The sequence below is a fragment of the Atractosteus spatula genome (genome assembly GCF_055471065.1).
Source record: "Atractosteus spatula isolate fAtrSpa1 chromosome 10 unlocalized genomic scaffold, fAtrSpa1.hap1 SUPER_10_unloc_6, whole genome shotgun sequence".
Classification (NCBI taxonomy): Eukaryota; Metazoa; Chordata; class Actinopteri; order Semionotiformes; family Lepisosteidae; genus Atractosteus; species Atractosteus spatula.
The window spans coordinates 578,370-602,999 of record NW_028296626.1 but is presented as its reverse complement, the minus strand read 5'-3'; the positions used below and the strand labels follow the sequence as shown (position 1 = coordinate 602,999).

Below are 24,630 nucleotides of genomic sequence, written 5' to 3'. Positions count from 1 at the left end.
TCTACATTAGCAGAGAACAGTAGGACGGTTAGTGTCACTGGACACTGCATCACAGAGGCTGATCTTTTCGGACTTCAGTGAGTCTTCCGACTTGTCGTAACTGTTGAAGAAGCACCTGTTGAATCTCAACCGAGATTTCCTGAGAGATCGTTCAGCGAGCGAGTCCTCCCTCTGGACTCCGCACTGAGCTGAAAGCTGTGCGAATTCCTCACTGTATGTCCTGTACTGTTACATCCGTTCTTGTGTACGTGTTATCTTGTGTTATCTACGTGTAGAAATGTGACAAGAACACATTGAACTTTTTCCATGTGTGAAGGAAAATGCTAAAGAGCCTGAAAACTTTGAACATTTAAGTTCGCGTGCTTTATATACTGTATATTTTTTACTTTACTTTATATGCTTGGGGTGGCTAAGGATCTGTGCCTGTGGCTGGAAGGTTGTTTGTTCAAATCCCTCTGCCGGCAGAGGAATCCTACTCCGTTTGGCTCCTGAGCAAGGCCCTTAACCCCAACTGCTCCAGGGCACCATACAATGGCAGACCCTGTGCTCTGACCCCAGGCTCTCTCCTTATCTGTGTGTCTCATGGAGAGCAAGCTGGGGTATGCAAAAAGATAATTCCTAATGCAATAAATTGTAAAGGGTTAACAAAGTGATGTTATTATTATTCCTTACAGCAGAGCAAGCAAATTGTTACAAAAAACACCAGCTAATGTCCACCAGCGGAATTAACATTAATATACTGTAAGGTGCTGTTACTTGGGAGTGTTAATCTACAGATAAATTAAACAAATGGTATTTATAGCTCTAAAGAGATTAACATAGACGTCTGTAACAGATCTTTTCAGTTCATTGCTGTTCCTCTGAATTGGTGAGCCTTTGGAATTTTAAAAGCGTTTTGCTTGCCTCTCGTGTGGTCTGTGTACCAGTCCATTAAGAGCCCCACTATCACTGTGTCGTGTGTGGTCCTACACAACTACACAGCTATCTACTGGAGTCGTCTTCTGTCCGTTGGTAGTTGAGAACAGATTTAATACGGAGCTGCGCAGAAATTTCTGTGGCAAATATCGCTGCAGAACTAGCCCGTGCACAACAACGAAGAGAAAAAGAAATACCACAGTGTTGCCCATAAGAGGGAAAAATAGAAATCAATTGTTCAAACAATTACAACATTCTTACAGTGGTCTCATGTTATTTTTCTTGCCATAAGAACAGTGGGATTGTTCAATTGTATTGTTCCCCAAATGGTTGAATAATAATAATAATGATAATAATAGTGGTGGTAGCTGATCGTTCTTGTCCATGGCAGAGTGACCTGTGCGAATAAAGTATGTTGATTTATTCTCCACAAGGCATCACTTTAGCGTGGGTTTTAACCCATTCAGTGCTTATTTCAACTAACGCCACGTTCCTTTTTCTAGGTCTTCAAATAGTTTACAATGTAGAGGTATCTTTAGTAATAAGAAAAAAGCTGCACCTCGGAGATCCATCTCACAAAAGCAAAGACTTCTTAAAGTGCACTTATGAGCTGTAGAACCTGAAGGAGTTCTCTCTCCTAGATATTAAACGTGCAGATAATGAAATCAGTGATTTACGATTTCCGCAACCTTCCAATAAATACATCTAAGACATGTAACAAACACATTGTGCAGCTGCAGTGGTGCATTTGGTCAGCGTGCAGTACATAGTGGAGTCATGACAAGGTTGTGAGTTCAAGCCTCACCAGTGGCAGTTTTGCCTGTGATTTCAGCTGCAGAAACTTGCTGTTGGATTTAGATTGGTTCTTCTGTTACTTTTTCTGCTCGATGGAGCTTTATTAATGCAGGCACACCTGCTTCCTCGGCATTTTATTTTATCGCTGCTCACAAACCAACATTCTGCAGACACCTCTGATACTGTTAATGCTTGTGGGCCACGTGTTCCTGCTGTCAGCCTATTATACCATGTTCATGCGCGTCTAGAAACATTACTGCTCTAGTACAGGAGCGAAAGACTAAACGAAATCACACCCACTTTGAAAAAATCATGTTTGACAAACCATAGGATGACGAGAATGGGATTCTTTGGTTGTTTGAGTACATAAATCAAAGACACTGCATTCAGCATATTCACATCAGGCTCTCGGACAGAGATAAACCCAGAGAAACTCTTCTCACGTTTTAATCTGTAACTGCAGGAATCAACAAATTGTTAATTATCTCAACTTCACTTACAATTTTTAAACAATTTACAAAGCCCACAGTTGATGACATTTGGCTCCGGCACACATCAGTTGCTTGGAATATCATTGTAATATTTTATTTGCTTTCCTGTCACACCACTTTTATTAATAATGAAGTTTATCAATAAACGTTTATTTAAAACATGTCATTTATTATTGATACAGTTTCATTCTGTCTTTATCAGGAGCTGTATCACAGCTAATGCATGTAAAGCCTTCAGGATGCGATGGTGAGAGTTCAGTTATCCCAGGGAGTGAAGAGAACTGAAATTTAGTAAATACATATTTTAATAGAGTGAAAATCTTCAAAGTGTTCTGTCACTTCAAAAGCAAATTACAGGAGCAGGGATTGAACCCACATAGACATTTGCTTAGTGGGCTGTAAATTCGACACCTTAACCACTCAGCCATCCTGATCGACAGTTTCAGCTGCTCAATTGCTCAGCCATCCTGATTTCACCTTTCCAGCTCTGTGTTACACAGTTCATTGAATATATTAATTTAATAAATTTGTTATATTTTTGAATGGAATGAGATGGTACACTGGTGGTTCCCAGGGGAAAACAGGGTTATTGAGCCATTTGGTATTCTGAGAATAAATTGGGTGGGTGAATGTAACCGTGCGGTAAAGTAAAACAGTTCTCTTAGATGAAGCGCTACAGATGCAGCCCCTGAAAGTGTATAAGACTTACATTTATAGTACTGCTGACACAAATGGAGCCTCTACATCAGACCGAAATAGCGATGTGTTTGCTTAATTGTGCGTAGGATCTCCTCATGAAACTGTCTCATTCATCAGTGGAAATAGAAGCCATTACAATACGATACATGTTCACCTTCAACCCCGCAGCTGTTGGATGTGCTTGTTTTGGGACTATTTGCAATGAGTACTGAATTACGAGTTAGGTGTCCATACTGGTATCTTCTAAACTGTGAGGGACATTGGGTTATATACGAACAGGACAGAGACACAGTAATAATCCTATATTAATGTGTCCTGCATTTTAATTTACTGATCAGATAAATTGAAATGTTCTGATTCAGAGCCCGTGCAGTTTGTGCTAATTATAACCACAACAATACCCCTGTGTCCTGAGCACCACACTGAGCACACATTAAGCTGGGCTCTGACTTTGCTCAGCACGACTGCTTGTTGCAGTTGAGCTCAGAGCTGGAGATGATCTCCATATTCTACTGCACTAACTAGTCCGAAACTTAGTACACAGTACACACTTTCTAAATGAAGTCAGGTTGTTAAAAAATTTAACCAGCGCCCTGTCACAGAAACGTAACCCGGTCTCTCGCGCGACAAGCGAGGTTACTCAGCACTGTACTAACGAGGAGCGCTTGTCCGCAGCTGAGGGTGAGCTCAGTTTACTATCAGCAGACATTTCCTCTTTTCCAAAGACGTTTTCGACTTCTCTCAGCTTTTTAAAGATGGTCATAAACGCTCATGAAGTAATTAATGTCAGTTTGAAGTCTGTCTCTGTTGCCTCGGCTCTTGACGAAGAAAAGCCGTGCGTGGGAGACTCCCTCTCTAAAGAAGTTTGCCGTCACCCTGCAAGAGAGAAGAGCCATCAATCACCGAGGCAACCACTGAGACAATTAACATTAAACACGTGAAATGCGAGATGTTGTGATTTTTTCCCACTTAAGGCTTCTATCGTTTCTACTCTAACGAGAAAAAGAGTACTTATTAGAAGTACGATTTGAACAAACGTCTCCAGAGGAAACTGCGACCTGAACGCCTTAGACCACCAGCCATCTTGCCTTTAGTTCTTATAATGAATTATGTATTTTATTTCTTTCTCCTCGTTGATCATGGAATCATGTAACTAGAGAAATTTCTTTTTTCATGAGGAAAACCAGCACAAGCAAATGTAAAGTTTAGAGCAGCGCTCAATAAAAACGATCAGAAACGAAAGCGCTTATTTTGCGGATCAGTATATTCCGATACCGCTGGTTCTGCAGAAGAAATAAGAAAAGCCGGACTCCTAACACTGTGTTGCCATTAAGGCTACTTAGTTAAAAGAAAAATGTATCGTCACCTTTTTGAACGTGATTATTAGAGACCTGTTGAATCTCCACCGGGGTTTCTTGAGAGATCGTTCAGCGAGCCAGTAATAAAAAACTACTTCGCTCAATCTCTGCTGTCACTGTAAACTCGGACGTGATGTTCCACAGATGTGCAGAGTGTGCTTTTCCTCTTGTTGTATTCAAGAGTACTCGCTGTGTGAGCTCCTCACTGCGTTTCCTTTACTTTTCCTGTGATTATCTACGTGGAGTGCGGTGACAAAATAGTCTTGAACATTTTCGGTTTGTGAAAGGAAACACTAAAGAAAATACAAGTGATGAACTTTTAAAATATCAACAGTACAGCTAGAAGAGTGGAAGATAAAATACGATTTATAATGAAATTCACAATACACTTAAGGAAAACATAAACGCCCGAACAGGGACTTGAACCCTGGACCCTCAGATTAAAAGTCTGATGCTCTACCGACTGAGCTATCCGGGCCCTGGAAAACGAACGACACTGTCGGGATCCTCGTAAGTCACATATCTCTTCTTGTGCCGAAGCGCAGTCATACCTGACCCGTCTGGAATGACCACTGACAGACTTTATCCAGAAGCGACGACACCTCACCCAGTAGAATGAGTGAGAAATACAGCATGACATGGGGAGGTAAGGGGCTCCCACAATTAATCTTTCCTCACATTACTGATTTTTTCAATAGCATTTTGACCTTTTTTCACATTCAGATTTTTTCGCATTTAATAAGATCTTTTAATCAACAACATTAAGAACGAAAACAAATGGAAAATTTTTTGGAACAACAATTAAAAAAAAACTTTCAATGCCTTGGTTCTATAAGTGTGCACACCCTTTATAAAGGGAGTTGTAACTATGTTGAAATTTAAAGAGCATTTCTGTAGAGAAAACAAAACATTTTCTCTGCCTTGATGTTAAGCTCAGGGAGCCTGCCTTTTAGAAATTCTATCTCTAAACACCTTGCGCAGCCTCTCGAGAGACTAACAAATATTGTTTTGAGAAATTGTCTCACACACCGGAAGGCACTAACGTTTCTCTTCGTTAGTGTATGTGAATAACTGTTTAACCCAAGATGTTTGTAATTGTGATTTTGTTAAAATTCAATAAATCGTCTATCAGCAGCAAGAAATTACTATGAAAGTAAGATTTTTTTTATATCATAAACTGTAAGACATGAAGAGAGTTTACAGGTCGTATCCTTCGCTTTGTCTCTTAAATTAAGCGTTCAGGATTCAAACCTGTGTTCGGACTGTTGTGTTTCTTGAATTTCTTATAATCATCAAATGTCATTGTTTAGTCCATCAGTTTTTTTCTCAGTTGTACAATGGAATTCGCGCAGCTTTCAGCTCAGTGCGGAGTCCAGAGGGAGGACTCGCTCGCTGAATGATCTCTCAAGAAATCCTGGGTGAGATTTTAAAGGTGTCTTCTTCAACAGCCACGACACGTCTGAAGACCTCTGGATTTCCTGAATATAACATAAAATTAGTTCAAATCATTTGGTAGTTAACAGAGCTAAATGCTTTAGAGGTACATTTAAAACAGCAGAGCAACACCATAGCACTTCGAGTGTGCCTGAATTTAATTGTGTAAATCTGGCTCTCTATGAACACGAGCAAAGAGTTCACATTCAACAGAAGATTGCGATGTGAGCACAGTAATATAAAGCACCTAAAGATACCGGGATCTCATACATGCAAAGCATGCCTTCTATCACTGAGCTAAATCCTCAACAGACCTATCAATGGAACTGACTTAGAGATGTGCTGATGCTCTCTGAACACAATCCACCACTCACGAAGAATGCCTACAGTTTCCCGCTTTCGCGTTTCCTTTACTACAGAGTAAATTCATAGGAATGAAGAAATAAGGAAGGAAAAATAATCGCATCGAAACTTCCAGAGACTGGGTAAAAATGAATCAGTTATTTTTATATCCAGTCACACGGGCGACGATGATTGATTTATCGACGGGGGAGTGCTTTTTTACCTCCTCACTCGACTACCTTGAATTAACTACGCATAGAACAACAGCAGTACTGATGATTTTCATGGACCGACTTGTTTTGTACAACTCGAGTGATAAAGCCCTGTCTGCAAATATTGTAGAAGAACGAAAAAGGGCGAAACAACGCTCCAACGACAGGAATGGTAACAGGAAGGATCATGTTATTTAATATGTCCTTTGGAGATGCCTTGTCAACGCACACAGGCGTTAGAGCTGGACAAATAATTGATAGTGGTGTTTGTAAACAATCATGGAACATTATTTCTAAACCAGGAAGAAAGGAGCAAACTTAAACTTTAAGAGACAGAAACGACACCTTATCATAGCTAACATTAATTAAAATGACATCACAATAAAAGAGCGGAGCCTTGAGTGAATCAAATTAGTTTTCATTGGACGTCTGTCTCTTCATAACTTTGTAGGTGAGAGGGAGGATTGCGGAAATGTACCGGTGTTTCTCAGAAGTGCGTTGGTGCTATAGGTGCCTTCTAAATAATTGAGCCGGGTTTGAATCCCGGCAAGTGCATCCCCAAATCTTTTCAAGAAAATCTGTGATCCGGTAACATATCTTTTGAAACTAGCATTCAAGGTAGGATACGTGTTCTTAAACACCAAAACACTCAATAAGGAAAAAGCAGATCTCTGTACACAAGACGGCAGTGCGATCTTAGAATTCCTGTGTTGTTGACGGATTCAGACTCCTTCTCAGAGGTCTTTGCTAGCCAAATAACTTTGCAGCTGAGGAAGAGCACTACGGAAAATACCAAACACAACCAGCGAGCGTGCTCTTAATGCAAGGAGCTGTTTTTTTTTTTCCTCGCAATAATCATTATTAACCAAAAACAGCAGCACAGGTAGGTCGCATTTGTGATTATGTCACTTCTCTGCTTCAGGAGGTCAATAAAAGACTCTGAAAGTAGTAAAGCAAAACTGAACTCAAAATCATATTAGGAATTCTGAGCGATATATCCATACAGGTAATCCAATAAGAATGTTGAAATATTTGAATATCATCTCTCTATATATTTCGCTGCTTTTTACCCGGAGTAAAACTATTGGATTGAAGGAATGCTAACCGCTGGGTTAAAATGTATAGTTGTTATTTGGAGAAATCTGTAAACTCGTGATCTTATATGTTTTAAAAGACAGCACAGGAAAAAACGACAGTGCTGATTATTTTCCGGAGACGGAGCACTGATGACCTATCCGAGCTGATTGATAAAGCCCACCCAGTGGATACTCTAGTAGAACGTCAAAGAACATTCACCATTGTATCCAAAGAAACCACAGGAACAACATCAGGAAGCACAATCAATTCCCCTTTTAAATCTTTCCTGTAAGGTATGCTATGTGAATTCATGAAGTTAATCCTCTGATCTCTTTTGACCACGAACAAAGTATTTCTGATGGAGCGCTATGTTCGAAGATTTAATAAGCTTTACCCCTGCCAATGATTCGGCGTGAAGAATTAAAAGTTTCACAGACAAAAGCAGCTCACCACCACAGCCAATATTAAATGTACTTGCCGGTACACTATCATGTGCACTGCCTCAAAAGTGATCTCGGCAGATGTTGTTCCCTACATAAAGCTGAACATAATTACAAAGATAATTTATGTTGAGAAAACAAAATATTCTTTCTACCTTGATGTTAAGCCTGTATTTTAGAAAGTCTATCTCTAAACACCTCCCGCAGCCTAACAAGAAGCGCTTTTACTGATCGTATTGCAGGTCTTAAAGCACTAACATTTGGCAGCGGTGGGATTCGAACCCACGCCCCCAGAGAGACTGGAGCCTAAATCCAGCACCTTAGACCACTCGGCCACGCTACCTTCCTCCCTGCCCAACTTCCTCACATTGCTGGCTTGGTAAATGCCGGGGGCTTCAGCTCTTGTCGTCGGATCTAATGATATCATGACATGTGGAAGTGACTGCACCTTTATCTTCCGAGATGCTTTCAATACCACAAACACTACTTTCACCGGCACAAACAGCAATAATGAAGGAGGTGGGATTCATCCTTTGTGCTGTTTGTAGGGGCGCAACTCTACGGTGATCTACTGACTTAAAAAGCAAAATTCAAAATCCTCTGCTACTAGTGTTGCTTTTTTCATAGTTTCCTCAGATCCTTCATTTGAACGTCGATTTTGAAGGATATTGATGATAATACCACATAAATTGTGGTTTTCTTGTGCTCGCCAATTTTATTCAAATACCAGCCTTTTTTACAGTTCCTTGCGTGTTTCACAAGGTATAATATCCCCCTCGCATCCTCAGCTAACATATTTTAAAATTACAATAGATTATACAGCATGCATGTTTACATTTATATTAAAATTAAAGTAAATATACCAGAACACATACAGTGCTAACCCAATAATTATTGTCAGGTTCTCCAACAAATCTACGTTGTTATTTTAACATGTTTCAGCCGAGGGTGCAACAGGAGTATAAATGAATTTTCCCGCCAGCCATTCAAAGACCAAATTCCATGAGTGAACATTATTTTCTCAGACGTTGCCGGCATTGGACTTTGCCGGTGGTATTGAATTATGTCCACAACTATTGTAGTAGTTCCTTCTTGAAGTTCGACACGTGCAAAGCACTCGTAATATCATAGGTGTTAAAGTTCGCTGAGTCTATTCGAGTCGTGGTGTGTATCTCTGCCTATCATTAGGAGACGGGTAGCTTTTTTACACTCAGATTCCAATCTTCAATGCTTTGTGTGAGAGCTTACATAACTTTCATTTTCTCACATTTTCTGACGACTGTTCCAAAGGGGCACCCTGTCAATTCTGAATACTTTTCAAAAATCTGCCTGCATGTTTGATTATTGTCACTTCATTTCGAAAAAGTTCAATATTGATCATAACTAAAGAAAATAATGATCACGAACAAAAAAGGGATAAAGATGCCAGTCGATCTTGAATCACTGCTGGGTGACACGGGCTTCTGTTCTGATATGGTTGTACGAGAAACAGGAGGAATCGCCTATCTCCTATAGAACATGAGTTGAATCAGGAATGAGACATTTCGTATACTCGTGCATATGTCAACGCCTGACCTACATCGTAAAACTAACATTAAGTTGTCAGAGACATTCATTTATATACAAACAAGAGACAGACCAAGTAATAATTCTACATTAGTTCAGGTGGGTAAACCTGAACTAACTAACAAACCTATTAATAATTCTACATTAACGTGTCCTACACTGATCAGACTAATTGACATGGTCTGATTCAGAGCCTGTGCAGTTCGTGCTAATTACAACAACGACAGTTCTGAACCCTCATCACCGAACTGAGCACAAGTTCAGCTGTTCTCCAGTTTTGTTAGGCATGGTTTTTCATTGCAGTTCAGAGCTGGAGCTGATCTCCAGACAGTACAGTGTTTTGGGTAAGTTGTCGAAATTCGCATGAGGTTGCAGACAACTTACCCAAAGTGTTTTCTATAGCTTTCAGGTGCAGTTCATTTATATAAAAGAATGTAAGTGGTATAAACGCAACAAGCCAGACAGCAGTAGAACCTATAATTTTCTGACGCGAGGCCTGACGCGCTAGTCATTACGCCACTGACCCTGCTACTGTAGTGCTAAAAAAACACGTTTTCTACATTTATGTCTGTTTAAAAATCACTCTCTAAAAAAGACAAAGGGTTTGTGTGTCGCGCTAAAATTCCGCTTCATTTCGAATGCAAATAAAAACCGTTTTGTTCCAACAAATCTTAAATTTGTCACATCCTTCATACTATACTTCTCTCTTGTATTAGTAAAGCATTTTGATTTAAACTGAACAATATATGAAAGGTTTCATCTATACACTTACACATAATAAGTATACGAATAAATACTCGGAAGAAGCCGCAGCTCAGGTATTAGAGAGATTTAAATCGGATCGGAGGATTTAGAGTCCAGACTGCAAAAAGACAGCTGACACAGGTCTTTTATAGAACCGTTTTGATTTTCTCTCCTTTGTCCCCGTGGCGTCATTGTCCTGCTCGCAGCCGAGCCCGACACACGTCTGGTTTTTGTCGCTAGGCGCACACCCTGCGGTCCATGTGGGTCCTAATACCCCAGTACAATGACGGAACACTAAACTGTAAACAGGTGCCGTCCTTCGGCTGAGACGTAAAACCGAGGTCCTGACTCTCTGTGATCATTCAGGAGAATGGTGGTGGTGGAGAGGAGTCCATTACCTGTAAAGCGCATTGAGTGGAATATCCAGAACAGCGCTATATAAGTGTAAGCAATAATGATTATTATTATTATAATGTAAAATGCAATAAAAATAAAAAAATATATCAAACTTTGATTCAAAATAGATTAATGTAAAAACTGATAAAGCTAATGCTTTTTTCAGGGCTATATCCACTTTTGTTTTAAAAAGCGAAGTCTGTCGCGATTGTGAAAGTTAGAGAAGGTGTACCAGCGGGTGCCTTCATATCGCGAGCGTCAGTCTCGCCCGTAGCTGCGAGAAGGTTAAAAGCGCCCGAGTGATCTGTCTTTCGTCAGAGTAATTGCCGGAGCAGTAAGACGCAGAGCACCATCCAGCAGCTGTAGACGATGTTCGGGGAAGAGCTAATTCTGTTTTTAGCACAGGGAGTGAGAATGAGCTCAGTCCGGCTCCCAGCAGAATCCATCCTGGTTTGGTTACAGTGCGTCTGAGGCTCTTTGGATCGTAACGTAAAAAAAAAACAATTGCTCACATCGTGTGACTTCCACGACAGGAAGAGAAGATATCACTTTAAAAAAATCAGAACTGAAGATTTGGATCCGGGGTCTCATACTTATAAAATTATTAAAATAATAATTATCAAAATATCAGACTGTGTTTCTGCAACATTTCGTGCACAGTACACCATTTTAATCTAAAACAGTCACAACGAGGGCTTTACACGCAGTGTGGGGTATTTTCCCCTTTTATATTTTTGCCACTTTATATCGAACCTGTTATACTCCCAGAAGTGCACAGTAGCTTGTACTTAATAAAAATGTACAATTCACCACTGGTATAAACAGATGTGAGCCGTGTTTGCCTTTGTAAGCATTTGTTTAAAAAATAAGTTCACAATACGATCAAAACACAGAAAGCAAAAACTTTATAATACAACGATACAAAATCAATACCAAATCATTATGCCAATTAAGTACCTATCCTTTGAAAACAGAGAACACCTTTATATCTACAAAAAAACTTGACATTTGTATGTATTTTTGACTTACAAAGCAGACAGTGTAGTCCCTTAATTCAAAGATCAGATCTTGGCCAAAACAAGACAATCAGACAGGCTGAATTCGGAACAGGAACCTCTACTTCGTCGTTTATTGAGCTTTTGATCAATGTCTGATTGAAACAGATTCGCTTTTTTAACTCTTTGATTAAAGTACACAAAAAGCACCTTTCTTCGAGCCGGAATCGAACCAGCGACCTAAGGATTCCCCGTTGATTCCTCTACAGTCCTCCGCTCTACCAACTGAGCTATCGAAGGAATGTCAAACATTACTCTCTGGCACATACTGCCCAATGTTGTGAAATGTTCTGGGTGATTTAAATCCCATTTCGACATCAAGTTTCGAACTCGTTTCCTTAGTATTGTTTACAGATGCAGCCATTCAAAATGCGCGGGCGATACCGCATTATTTTGCGGTACGCTGTACGCAGTCTACCGCAAGCTACCGGTAAATAGCACGAGTTACCGTAAATTCTCCTATAATACGACAAGCAAAATAATAGTATCCGGAATTTCCGCAAGGTGGAGCTAATAAAGCTCAACCTCTCATGTTTGAGCTGTGGCCATCAAAGTCTTTAACGAAGATATTACTAATAGTATTAATAATGAATGACCTTGGACAAGCTGTAAGTGTAAACTCAAAGTATTGCCCTGGTCAACATTCTTTTTTTCATTGACCATCTTTGTAAAAGTAACACCACAGCATTTCGCAATCACGCATTTGTTTCCAATCATGCAAAGTACAGTGATTCACCATGCCTTTCACATGCTCATAAAAGAGATTGATTTAGGAACATAAACATATTACCGTATGCAAACTGTACTGTATATAGTATGTATATGTATATTTAATGTCTTAACTGTGCCCGTTTAAGTATTGACTATTCATATCTAATTTTACCACTGAAGGGAAATCTTAGTAGCTGAGCATAAAAAGAATAGGAGCATACTGCAACGCGTGTGAAGGCCATAAACGATATTAATTTTGGAACATAAACATACAGTATATGGCTGGTCTCGGTACTTTAAAGAAAACATACACGAAACATGGTTTCATTATGACCAGAATCTGTCTTGAGATATTTTTAACTTGATTTACAGTATTTGAGAGGTATGTCTTAACACCGATACTACAGTGCTTAAGTACTGCTCACGTATATGTTTCTAGGTTTATATTATGCATTTCATAAGGTCAAATTACTTTTGAGCAACTAATAAGAAGCGCGAAACGGTATGCGTTTTAGTTTCGTTTCGTGCTGGGACCCGTGGATTGATTAGAGATATCAAGTACATACAAGTCATTTTTTAAATGTTGTAGTTCGGCTTGAAAAAATGTTACGAGTACATCATCTATCAACAATTACACAGGTTCTGTTTCCATATTGCGGATTTTGGTTACGTAATATTATTTTCTAGATTTCACGTTGTGAATATATTGTAACGCAAGGGGGGCTCAGGCGGGCGCCCTTGCCGCATCAGGTCGGCCCCACACCGTCCGGGGCTCGAACCCGGGACTTCCGCGTCTCTCTGCAGCGACCTATCCCCGTGAGCTAAAGAGAGATCTTACACAGGTTCTGTTTCCATATTGCGGATTTTGGTTACGTAATATTATTTTCTAGATTTCACGTTGTGAATATATTGTAACGCAAGGGGGGCTCAGGCGGGCGCCCTTGCCGCATCAGGTCGGCCCCACACCGTCCGGGGCTCGAACCCGGGACTTCCGCGTCTCTCTGCAGCGACCTAGCCCCGTGAGCTAAAGAGAGATCTTTACACAGTACCGACAGGTACTGTGTAAGAGCCGGCGTACCAGAGCAGGTGACGTCACCGCCCTTCCCTGTGATAGCAGGACTATAGCTACTGGGCTGCGTAGAGATCTCTCTTTAGCTCACGGGGCTAGGTCGCTGCAGAGAGACGCGGAAGGTCCCGGGTTCGAGCCCCGGACGGTGTGGGGCCGACCTGATGCGGCAAGGGCGCCCGCCTGAGCCCCCCTTGCGTTACATTGGTGTCAGAAGTGGGATGGGATAGCCCTTCGCCGGGGACGGCGATTTAAGCGGGGGAGAGTGTAACGCTTACGGCCGACAGGTACTGTGTAAGAGCCGGCGTACCAGAGCAGGTGACGTCACCGCCCTTCCCTGTGATAGCAGGACTACAGCTACTGGGCTGCAGAGAGATCTCTCTTTAGCTCACGGGGCTAGGTCGCTGCAGAGAGACGCGGAAGTCCCGGGTTCGAGCCCCGGACGGTGTGGGGCCGACCTGATGCGGCAAGGGCGCCCGCCTGAGCCCCCCTTGCGTTACATTGGTGTCAGAAGTGGGATGGGATAGCCCTTCGCCGGGGACGGCGATTTAAGCGGGGGAGAGTGTAACGCTTACGGCCGACAGGTACTGTGTAAGAGCCGGCATACCAGAGCAGGTGACGTCACCGCCCTTCCCTGTGATAGCAGGATTACAGCTACTGGGCTGCAGAGAGATCTCTCTTTAGCTCACGGGGCTAGGTCGCTGCAGAGAGACGCGGAAGTCCCGGGTTCGAGCCCCGGACGGTGTGGGGCCGACCTGATGCGGCAAGGGCGCCCGCCTGAGCCCCCCTTGCGTTACATTGGTGTCAGAAGTGGGATGGGATAGCCCTTCGCCGGGGACGGCGATTTAAGCGGGGGAGAGTGTAACGCTTACAGCCGACAGGTACTGTGTAAGAGCCGGCGTACCAGAGCAGGTGACGTCACCGCCCTTCCCTGTGATAGCAGGACTATAGCTACTGGGCTGCGTAGAGATCTCTCTTTAGCTCACGGGGCTAGGTCGCTGCAGAGAGACGCGGAAGTCCCGGGTTCGAGCCCCGGACGGTGTGGGGCCGACCTGATGCGGCAAGGGCGCCCGCCTGAGCCCCCGTTGCGTTACATTGGTGTTAGGAGTGGGATGGGATAGCCCTTCGCCGGGGACGGCGATTTAAGCGGGGGAGAGTGTAACGCTTACGGCCGACAGGTACTGTGTAAGAGCCGGCGTACCAGAGCAGGTGACGTCACCGCCCTTCCCTGTGATAGCAGGACTATAGCTACTGGGCTGCGTAGAGATCTCTCTTTAGCTCACGGGGCTAGGTCGCTGCAGAGAGACGCGGAAGGTCCCGGGTTCGAGCCCCGGACGGTGTGGGGCCGACCTGATGCGGCAAGGGTGCCCGCCTGAGCCCCCGTTGCGTTACATTGGTGTCAGAAGTGGGATGGGATAGCCCTTCGCCGGGGACGGCGATTTAAGCGGGGGAGAGTGTAACGCTTACGGCCGACAGGTACTGTGTAAGAGCCGGCGTACCAGAGCAGGTGACGTCACCGCCCTTCCCTGTGATAGCAGGACTATAGCTACTGGGCTGCGTAGAGATCTCTCTTTAGCTCACGGGGCTAGGTCGCTGCAGAGAGACGCGGAAGTCCCGGGTTCGAGCCTCTAGTCGGGATGGGGCCGACCTGATGCGGCAAGGGCGCCCGCCTGAGCCCCGTTGCGTTACAATATGATTTGGGCAAACAGAGCCACAAAGAAGTACATTATGGGTTGTTGTTTTTTTTATGCAGTTTTATCTAGAACAAGCGATGCTTAAACCTTTGTCTGATTCTTGTGAAACTATCCACACGACAGTTACAGTACCTAGGAGTTGACTTCAGTGATGTCACTGATGGGATGTTTCTAAAAATCCATCCTCTGTAAAACGTCTTCTCTAGTTGTCCTGCATATGTATTCGCTAATGAAGCTGTGTGTTCTGAGCCTGGATCTCTACATTTCTGTATGAACCAGCTTAGAGGGCTAAAGACAGCTTGTGTTTAAATTGAGTGTAAGGCAATTTATGCTTCTAAAGTCATGGTCAGCATTTATTATTGAACTGTGCTGTAAACTTGTTCTGTGCCAAGTCACATTATTTTATAGCGTTTTTATAGCGTTATCAAATCCGGTGGAGTTTCCTGACTCCCATGTCACATGGTCTGTGATTGAAACTTGTAAAACCGGTTTAATTCGTCACAGCCAGCACTCCGGTTGTAAAGTAGAAGCAGGCGAGATTTCCAGCGAAAAACACCTCCCCCTTCTTCAGGTGTGAGGGTCTTCTGCTCAGAATGAAACGCTAAAATGTAATGTAGGCTCTGAATGGGTTCAATTGTGATTTGGGCTTGATTAAGGTCGCTGCCTTTCATCTAAAACCCTACTTGAATCCTTCTAAACTAAAAATCAGTGTTTGTGAGTTCTAAATAAAGAGGTATCCAGGTAACAGTGAAACGGGCGGACAGTCTGGGGAGATCGCCCGTTTTCCATGTAAATAGTTCCCTGGTTCCGCACCCCTTGGTGTTTCTCTCGCTCTCTCTCGGGTCACCTGATCATTAGCTCGAAAGATTTGAGTGCTTTGTGTATATTCTAATGGTAGTGGGGGCAGGGTGTGTGGGAACAGGTTTGGTTGAAATTGCATTGGAGATCTATGTTCTTCACACCTGAAACATTTTCTCTGAAAGCATTTTCTTCGCAGTTTAACCGATCTTGTTACAGCATGTTACAGTTTACTATTATTAACCATATTAATTTTAAGTGCTTAATGTAAAATCTTGTAAAAATATATTTTCATTGTTCAAATATACATTAAGTCTGACTATCATATAATAAGTTAAATACAAAACTAAAGAAAAAATAGGGTTAAATATAATTCAAAATATTTTGCTAACAATGTTAACTGTTGATGAATAATAAAATGTATTAACTAAGGAGTAGGATGGCACAGTTGTTAGTATGTTTTTTGTTTTGTTTCTTTTTCATAAATACAACAGTAGTACCTGATGTCTCAGTGGCTTTCAAAATTAAATTATGCATGCAAACCTGTGAACTAGAAAGATAACTAAGATATCCATCCATTATATTCCATAATATCCATGAAATATATGGCGCTGAAATATGTGTGACGCAGTGGTGGCCTGGCACGGTGAGGTGCGCTTGCAGCTATGTGGCACGGTGAGGTGCGCTGGCAGCTGTGTGATGCAGTGGTGGTCGGGTATGTAGAGGTGTCGTGCGAGGCATGCTTTTTGCACGCATGAAGTAAATCCCACGATCGCTTTTGAACTTGGACAAAGTCCTTCCAAAGGAGCGCTATGCGCAAAGATTTAACAAGCTCAACCCCCGCCGACGATTTGGTGTGAAGAAGCAGAACATTCAAGTTTCACAGACAGAAGCAGCACGCCAGCACAGCCAACATTAAAACGGAGGGCACACTACGATTTGCATTGACACAAAAGTGATCTGGGCAGACGTCGTTCCCTGCATAACGCAAAAAGTGGCAAAGCGCTTTTGGGTTTAGAGGACGCAAGAAGGTTTTTGTTTTGTGCCTTGATGTCAAGCTGAGAAAGTATCTTTAAACACTTTGCTTAGTTTCTCGAGAGACTGCCAAAAAGCAGTTCCCTCCCTTTCGTCTGAAGCCAGCTGAAAGGGGGTTTTGACAGAAGGACCTGGCAGCGGTGGGATTCGAACCCACACCCCTGAAGAGACTGGAGCCTTAATCCAGCACCTTAGACCACTCGGCCACACTACCCGCCGTGCGCTGTCTCTTTGTCTCATTACTTGCCCGGAGGAAGCCGGGTGGGTTTTGCTCTTGTCGCCCGACTTAGTGGCGTTATGACCGTGGAACCGACTGCACCTGCTTTTTCTGAGATGCTTCCCCTCTCATGGCGAGATCTCGACTTCTTTAACACCTCTGGATAAAGATCTTCTGTGGAGCAGGTTTCAGACCTCTGCGTACAGCACCCTTGATGTCATTTTATTTTTACAGCAGCCGCATCCGGAAAGTTGTGTCTTTTACGTTTTATTTGAACAACAAAACTACATACAATACAAACAAGAGCACATATAACGTATCAAGAAAACCATCAAGGGCACATGCTATAATACAATTACACTTTATGAAAAACGATTACACAAAGGTATTCGGGTTTGCTTGAACCTTTAAAAAAAAGTGATCTGAAACATCCCAGCTTACAATCTCTGAGGTAGTTGTCACTAAACTCAGACGTGATGTGCCACACATGTGCCGTGTGCCTTTACTTTTGTAAAAAAACTGGTATCGGGAAAATTAAAGTCGAAACCCAAAACAGTAACATATTTAAGAGTAAATGCCTCCTAATAGCTAGCAAGCGCTCCTAGTTAGTAAAGTTGTTTGTGTCCCTGCCTGTCACGCGGGAAACCGGGGTTTGATTACCGACGGGGAGACAGCTAGTTTTTTTTATGACCAGATTCCAGTCTTTAATGCTGTGTGTGAGAGTTTACGTAACTTTCCTTTTCTCACATTTTCTGACGACTATTCCGAAGGAGCACCCTGTCAACTCCTAATACTTTTCAAAAATCTGCCTGCATGTTTGATTAGTTTTGTTTTACTTAGAAAAAGTTCAATATCGATCATAACTAAAGAAAATTATGATCAGAAACAAAAACAAAATGTTGAAGATGCAACTCGATCTTGAATCAGAGCTGGGTGACATGGGCTTCTGTTCTGATATGGTTGTACGAGAAACAGGAGGAATCTCTTCTCTCCTATGGAACATGAGCTGAATCAGGAATGAGACATGTCATATATCAACGCATGACCTACATCGTAAAACTAAAATAAAAACTAACATTAAGTTATCAGAGACATCCATTTATATACAAACAAGAGACAGACAAAGCAATAATTCTACATTAACTTGTCCTGCACTGATCAGACTAATTGAAATGGTCTGATTCAGAGCCTGTGCAGCTCGTGCTAATACAACAACGACAGTATTGAACCCTCAGCACCATACTGACTACTGAGCACAAGTTCAGCTGCTCTCCAGCTTTGTTACGCACGTTTTTTTATTGCAAATGGAGCTGATCTCCAGACAGTACAGTGTTAGTCAGCAGCCTCTACTAGTAATACATCGCCCCTGTCCAAAATCTCTAGGTAAAAAAAAACACATTTTATACATTTGTCTGTTTAAAGATATAATCTCTTTAAAAAAGACAAAGGGTTTGTGTGTCAATTGTTTCGAATTAATTTCGAACGCAAAGAAAAGTAGTTTTCTTCCAAGAAATCACACATTTGTCGCATCCTCCATACTATACTTCTCTCTTGTAGTAGTAAAGCATTTTGATTTAAACTGAACAATATATTAAATGTTTCATCTATACACTTACGATTAACATAGGCAGCCTTGAACGGATTGCGGAAATCAAATATACAGATGGATTCAGAGTGTGCTTTCCAACTTTTGTGTAACATTTTCCTTTGATAGGTCGGAGTTGTTTTTAGAATCTGGATTAAATAAAAAGGAGTGACGTCAGTGTAAAACAGCTTTCCTTCATGGGGAACAACGGTTGTGTCCCATATTTCTAATTATTTTGGTTTCAAGATAGCAATTTAGTATGAAACATAAAAGCCAGCTGGATAAATCTGTTACACGTCATTTACAATGGTCTTTCAACTAATAGCCCGTGCAGGGATCAAACCCCAACTGTTGGTATGAGTTGTGTAAGGCTCTGCAACATGCAGATGAGAAACTAACCTCCGCTTCTTCATTATATACACAGTGAGCTATATATGCGGGCTTACTGCCCCCTACGGGCTCTGTATTTGATTGCGGTACAAGACCGGCCATGGAGAAATGAAGTGAAGAGGGTGTGTTCATTAAAAGGCTCATAGCGTCCCAGGGAGGTCTCAAACCACCACCCTTTTGGTTAACAACCGAGCCACAAAGACTCATGTACAGCTTAACACTTCTCGGTCTCAGTGAAAGTGATACACTCCATCTTAAAGGAAAATCGCCAACAGTGGCCGATATCTATTGGAGTTTTTTTCATTCTATACTGCAAAGGGATGGACATATAAGGTCAGCAGGCTTGGGGAATTGGACCTTATGGTGAAGGCTGCGGGCTCAGCATCAGCAGAACCTGATCAGTATCGGTTGACTCCGATATACTTTGACAACTTAACTTCTGGATTTAGAGATATTTACCTTAGTGTCGGTATACTAAGATGTTTTGGTAACGAGGTAGGAGGGACAAAGTAAATTGGCAGAATGTGTGCTATTTTTAGTCCTCACATGCCAGAGGGTCAATATTAAAAAAAAATGTAACAGTATAATCTCTTGTACTTCACAATTTAATAGTGTCTGTTACATTGTGTCTCACACCTCAGTGTCAGAATTGAGAGACGAGTTTGTAATCAGGAGGGAGGGCCATAGCAATTCAGCAGAAATTGCATTCATCTTTTCCCAATGCATTCTCACATGCCATTTTCTCACATGCCATGCTCAGAGGGTCATATTTTTAAAATGGTATCATAAAATGTCCTGAAGTTCAGGATTTTGACAGTCTGTTATATTGTGTCTCACACCTTGATGTCAGAAATATGAGACGATTTTAAAATCAGGAGGGAGGGCCCTAGCAATATAGCAAACATTGCATTTACCATTTGACAATGTATTCTCTCATGCCATGTTCAGAGGGTCGTATTTAAAAAACGGTACAGTACAATGTTCTGAAGTTCAGGATTTTGATAGTCTTTTCCATTGTGTCTCTCACATCTGTGTCAGAATTTTTAGACATTTTTATAACCAGGAGGTAGGTTCGATCACCCTCTGCTCATCCTCAGTTAACCATATAGTCTCATATGCCATGTTCTAAATGTCCCATTTAAAACTGCTATATTAAAATTTCTTGTAAAATGCAAGAGTTTGAGACTTTTTATGATCAGAAGGCAAGGTCCTGGAAAATATGCAGAAAGTGCCAGTGAATTTACATTTTGCCTTTGTCTTATTTACTCATGGTATAACATGCCAGTTTGTTTTATTGTGAGTTGTGTTTCTGAAATGTGCTTCATACAAAAATGCAATTTGGACAGTGTCTACTTACATATTCCCCTTTACTGAGGAAATGTACAGTAATACATCCGGATAAGTATTTTTAAAAATGACTATTTAAATGACTCATTTAAAAATGAGCCATCTACAGGCGAAAGACGACATAACATCACAGCAGCAGCATTTAAGATGGAACGAAAAACACAAAGCAGCAGCTGGCGAATAAGAAGCCAACTTCAGCCTCGTTAATGCAATAGCATTAGGTGAGGTGGAAAAATATTTCTTGCTCTGAATCTTAACATTTTTATAGGAGGTGTTCTAGGACCTCTTGCCTCAGAAAAAAAACTGCCAGTACATCACTTATTTCTACTCCATCAATAGCAGCAGTGTTATCAGTACTGAGCCCTAAATGTACAGTAGGTCCTATCATCATATAAAAAGTCGAAAGTATCGACTGCATTCAACTGATAAAATGTATCTTCTATGAGAGTTATATCTTTATCCAAAATACATCAGAAACAAATTTGCACGTTTTTTGGGGGGGATCCTGAAGACTGAGACTCAAAACTTTTTTTTCCTTCTCTCCAGGAGGAAGGATTATTCAGATGCAAACATTGTCCCAAAATCGATGTACTTTTCAATGATATTCAAATCCTCAAATTCTTCATCTGAATGTCGATATTGAAATATGATATCGTACAAATTGTGGTTTTCTTTTTAAAGCAAATTTTATGCTTTAAATTAAATAAATTGTATTTATTATGAATGTGCCGGAATTTTTTCAGTACTTTAGAGGGTTCTGCCATTTTAGATGTTATGCTGTTCCTGTCTGATTTATCAAATGTGTCATTTAAATCTCCCATCATTTCTATATCAGCCTGAAGGCCTTGAAGTAAAGATTGCAATTCATCCAAAAAAAGTTTCCCACTGGTGATACATACAAGGAAATGAATGTACATTTTCCCCCCAAATCAACAAATTTAAAATCAAATACCTCCCTCATCTGCAGGTGGAGAGAATAATGTCAGAATAAATACAGGTTTAAAAGTCAGGAGCATTGATAGTCCTATTTTAAAATGACACTAAAATGTTCTAATATATTAAAAAGCTCTGTAAAATAATAAAAAAATTAAAAAAGGTAAAAAGAAATAATACACAGTTATAAAGCTCAGGAATTATCAATGGGAACTTACAATGGGTTGATATGATTTAAAAAATAAAATATTTGAAAAAATCCACTTACAATATGCTAAAAATGGCAAGAATACTTAAAACAGGTTTTAAAATTTAAAAAAATAAATAAAACAAGTTAAAAATAAATACTAAATGGGTTTAAAATTCAGGAATGTGATTGGTCAGATGCTTACAATGAGTGTTGCTGGTGTTTCGTGTGATTTACTGAAATGAAAAAATATTCAATTTAAAAAAGGCAAGAGCTCGTATGAAAAAAAAGTTCTTAAGTATCTTTGTTGTAAGAGCTGCACCAGAACTAGTGTATTCATATACATCAGAAAAGTAGCTGAACTTGACTGGTTTCTATTCAGTTATATGCATTGGGGATGAAAAGGAGACTTACATGGATTTTATTAGGTTTTAGGAATCAGAACATTTATTTTTACACATTTATCCCTACGAGGAGAAATAACTTCCTGCTTTCAGCGCTTTTATTGTTTCTGCTTGTAACCTCGAACAGAGAAACCCAGTACTGACTCACAGAAACACCCTGGAGTTTCTGTGTTTCTGGGATTTAAGAGGGATGTACTGTATGAAGACAGTAAAGGGAGTTTTTTTTTCCCGCTGTACAGTATGAAGGCGGTTTGATGAGTCTGGAGGGAGGAGACGCGCATTCCGCACGGGGAGCACAGAACAACGAGTTTCACCTGCAGCTCGCCGAGTCCTGTCCTATATAACCGCTGAGCCTGGGACACACTGAGTCTCTAACCAGTGTTCGAGATGTAAAGGGTTAAACCCAGAAGTCGAGAGTGGAGTTTTTGTATAAGTGTAAGATTAAGGGAATAGGGTTTTGGTGGGTTTGGTGCACAGCAGAGGTTTCGGTTTAGGTTTAGTTTGCTTTTGACACATTTGTAACGGCCATGGCGGCCTGTAGGGTCGGCATGCACCGTTACTTTTGCTCACTTTTGGTGTATAAGGGTGGTGAGGGTTCGGCTCACTCGGGTGATATTTCACGGTTGGACTTTTCAAGGAAGGTGTTACAGAAAGGATTAAGGCATTAGATGTCAAATGCTTAATCACTTTGCTGAAGGGAATTGGTTTTGACATTAGTTTCAATCGGCGAAGTTACTGGAACAATTTTGGATAAAAATAGAGTAGAAAAAAAGATGTGGGCCTGATTAGAATGTTTGAATGGCAGAAGCTGATGGATCTTTCTAATGTGGTGTGAGCCTGGTCAGTACCTGGATTGGAGACCTCCTGGGAAAAACCAAGGTTGCTGCTGGAAGAGGTGTTAGTGGGGCCAGCAGGGGGCACTCACCCTGTGGTCTGTGTGGGTCCTAATGCCCCAGTATAGTGACGGGGACACTGGACTGTAAACAGGCGCCGTCCTTCGGATGAGATGTAAAACCGAGGTCCTGACTCTCTGTGGTCATTAAAAATCCCAGGGCGTTTCTCGAAAAGAGTAGGGGTGTAACCCCGGTGTCCTGGCCAAATTTCCAATTGGCCCTCACCAATCATGGCCTCCTAATAACCCCCCCTATGAATTGGCTACATTACTCTGCTTTCCTCCCCACTGATAGCTGATGTGTGGTGAGCGTTCTGGCGCACTATGGCTGCCGTCGCATCATCCAGGTGGATGCTGCACATTGGTGGTAGTGGAGGGGAGTCCCCATTACCTGTAAAGCGCTTTGAGTGGAGTGTCCAGAAAAGCACTGTATAAGTGTAAGCAATTATTATTAATTAATAGGACTGTGATTGTTCGCATGTTTAATGAGATGGTGATGAAGGAAGATGTTGTGACATGGTTGTCTAAGTATTGTTTAGTGAAAGGTGAGCTTCAGAAAGTCTTGGATGATGATGGCATCTGGAACTGTGCATGGAGAGTACCTGTTTCATTGCATGAAGACAAAAAATGGTTATGGTGGATTTAAACACATTCCTTCTTTGATTGAATTAGGTGAAAATAGAGGCCTTGTGTTCTACCAAGGGCAGCCAAAACCGTGCAGGAGATGTGGGGAGCTGGGTCACTTTGTGGATGCCTGTACAAAGGTGGTGTGTGGTAAGTGCAAGGAAATTGGACATGCATATACTGAATGTACAAGCGCGAGGAAATGTAATCTCTGTGAGTGTGAAGGTCATGTGTTTAAAGACTGTCCAAATTCCTTTGCAAATAGAACAAAACTGGGAAGACCATTGCTCTTCCAATAGCCTGCCACCTGTGGAGACTGAAAGTGCTCAAATGAAATGTACAGAACAGAGGGTGCAGTCTAAAAGAGACATTGGATTTAGAAAATGATTGAACTCCGAGTAGAAGAGTGAGGGAAGATCATTTTCCGAGTCCTCAGGTAGGTTCTCCCATGGGTTTAGATGTCTCTAATATATGTGATCTTACTGACCAAGCTTTAGAACCAAAGACTCAAGGAGGGCAGGTGGTGAAATATCCTATGGATTGTGGGGGTGGTGGAGGAGGAGACAATTAAAGCAAAAGGGGAGGCCTGTTGGGTAGGTGTCACCTACTGAATGATTGTAGCCAGAGCTTTTAGTCTCCCCTGGTCCTACTTTAAGTATGGCTCTTAATATTGTGTCAATAAATGTGAGAAGCATTCGCTCCAAGTTAAGGGCAAGGACTATACTATCATTTGTGAGGAAGGTAAATGCTGATATTGTGTTGTTACAGGAGTGTGGGTTACCCTTTAAAAACTGCTATAAGGATATGGATGAACTGTGGACATTGGGCCCATCAATCTGGAGTGGGTCCAAAGAAAATAAATCTGACGGTATAGCTGTTCTAATTAAAAATAAGATGGTAGAGGTACGTCAGCACCTTGTAATGAAACCAGGGAGAGCACTGGTGGTGTATCTGGGTTTCATGAATGTCTAATTTAAACTCTTAAATATATATTGTCTGAGTTGCTCACATGACAGATATGTCCTAATTCAGGAACTGAGTATATTGATTGGGATGGGAACCAGTGGTTTTAGCTGGGGATTTGAATTCTCTTTTAGAAAGAGAAGGCAGAATGAGGGGCGAGAGGCGGGTCCAATTTGATAAATCATCAATATTATTGCAAACATTATGTAAAGATTTTAAGCTGAAAGATGGCTTCAAACTTCATAGTCAGGGGAGGGCAG

At 41.5% G+C, this 24,630-nt stretch overlaps 4 non-coding genes across 4 annotated transcripts; all 4 read right to left on the bottom strand.

The window, feature by feature from the left end:
- Positions 1-4,663: 4,663 nt before the first annotated feature.
- trnak-uuu (transfer RNA lysine (anticodon UUU)) lies at positions 4,664-4,736 on the bottom strand. Its single transcript has one exon. It is a non-coding gene; the product is annotated as a tRNA-Lys (tRNA).
- Positions 4,737-8,024: 3,288 nt separating this feature from the next.
- trnal-uag (transfer RNA leucine (anticodon UAG)) lies at positions 8,025-8,106 on the bottom strand. Its single transcript has one exon. It is a non-coding gene; the product is annotated as a tRNA-Leu (tRNA).
- A 3,570-nt stretch (positions 8,107-11,676) lies between these two features.
- On the bottom strand, positions 11,677-11,764 carry trnay-gua (transfer RNA tyrosine (anticodon GUA)). The gene is given in 2 exon segments: positions 11,677-11,712; positions 11,728-11,764. It is a non-coding gene; the product is annotated as a tRNA-Tyr (tRNA).
- A 5,196-nt stretch (positions 11,765-16,960) lies between these two features.
- trnal-aag (transfer RNA leucine (anticodon AAG)) lies at positions 16,961-17,042 on the bottom strand. The gene has a single exon. It is a non-coding gene; the product is annotated as a tRNA-Leu (tRNA).
- Positions 17,043-24,630: the final 7,588 nt, after the last annotated feature.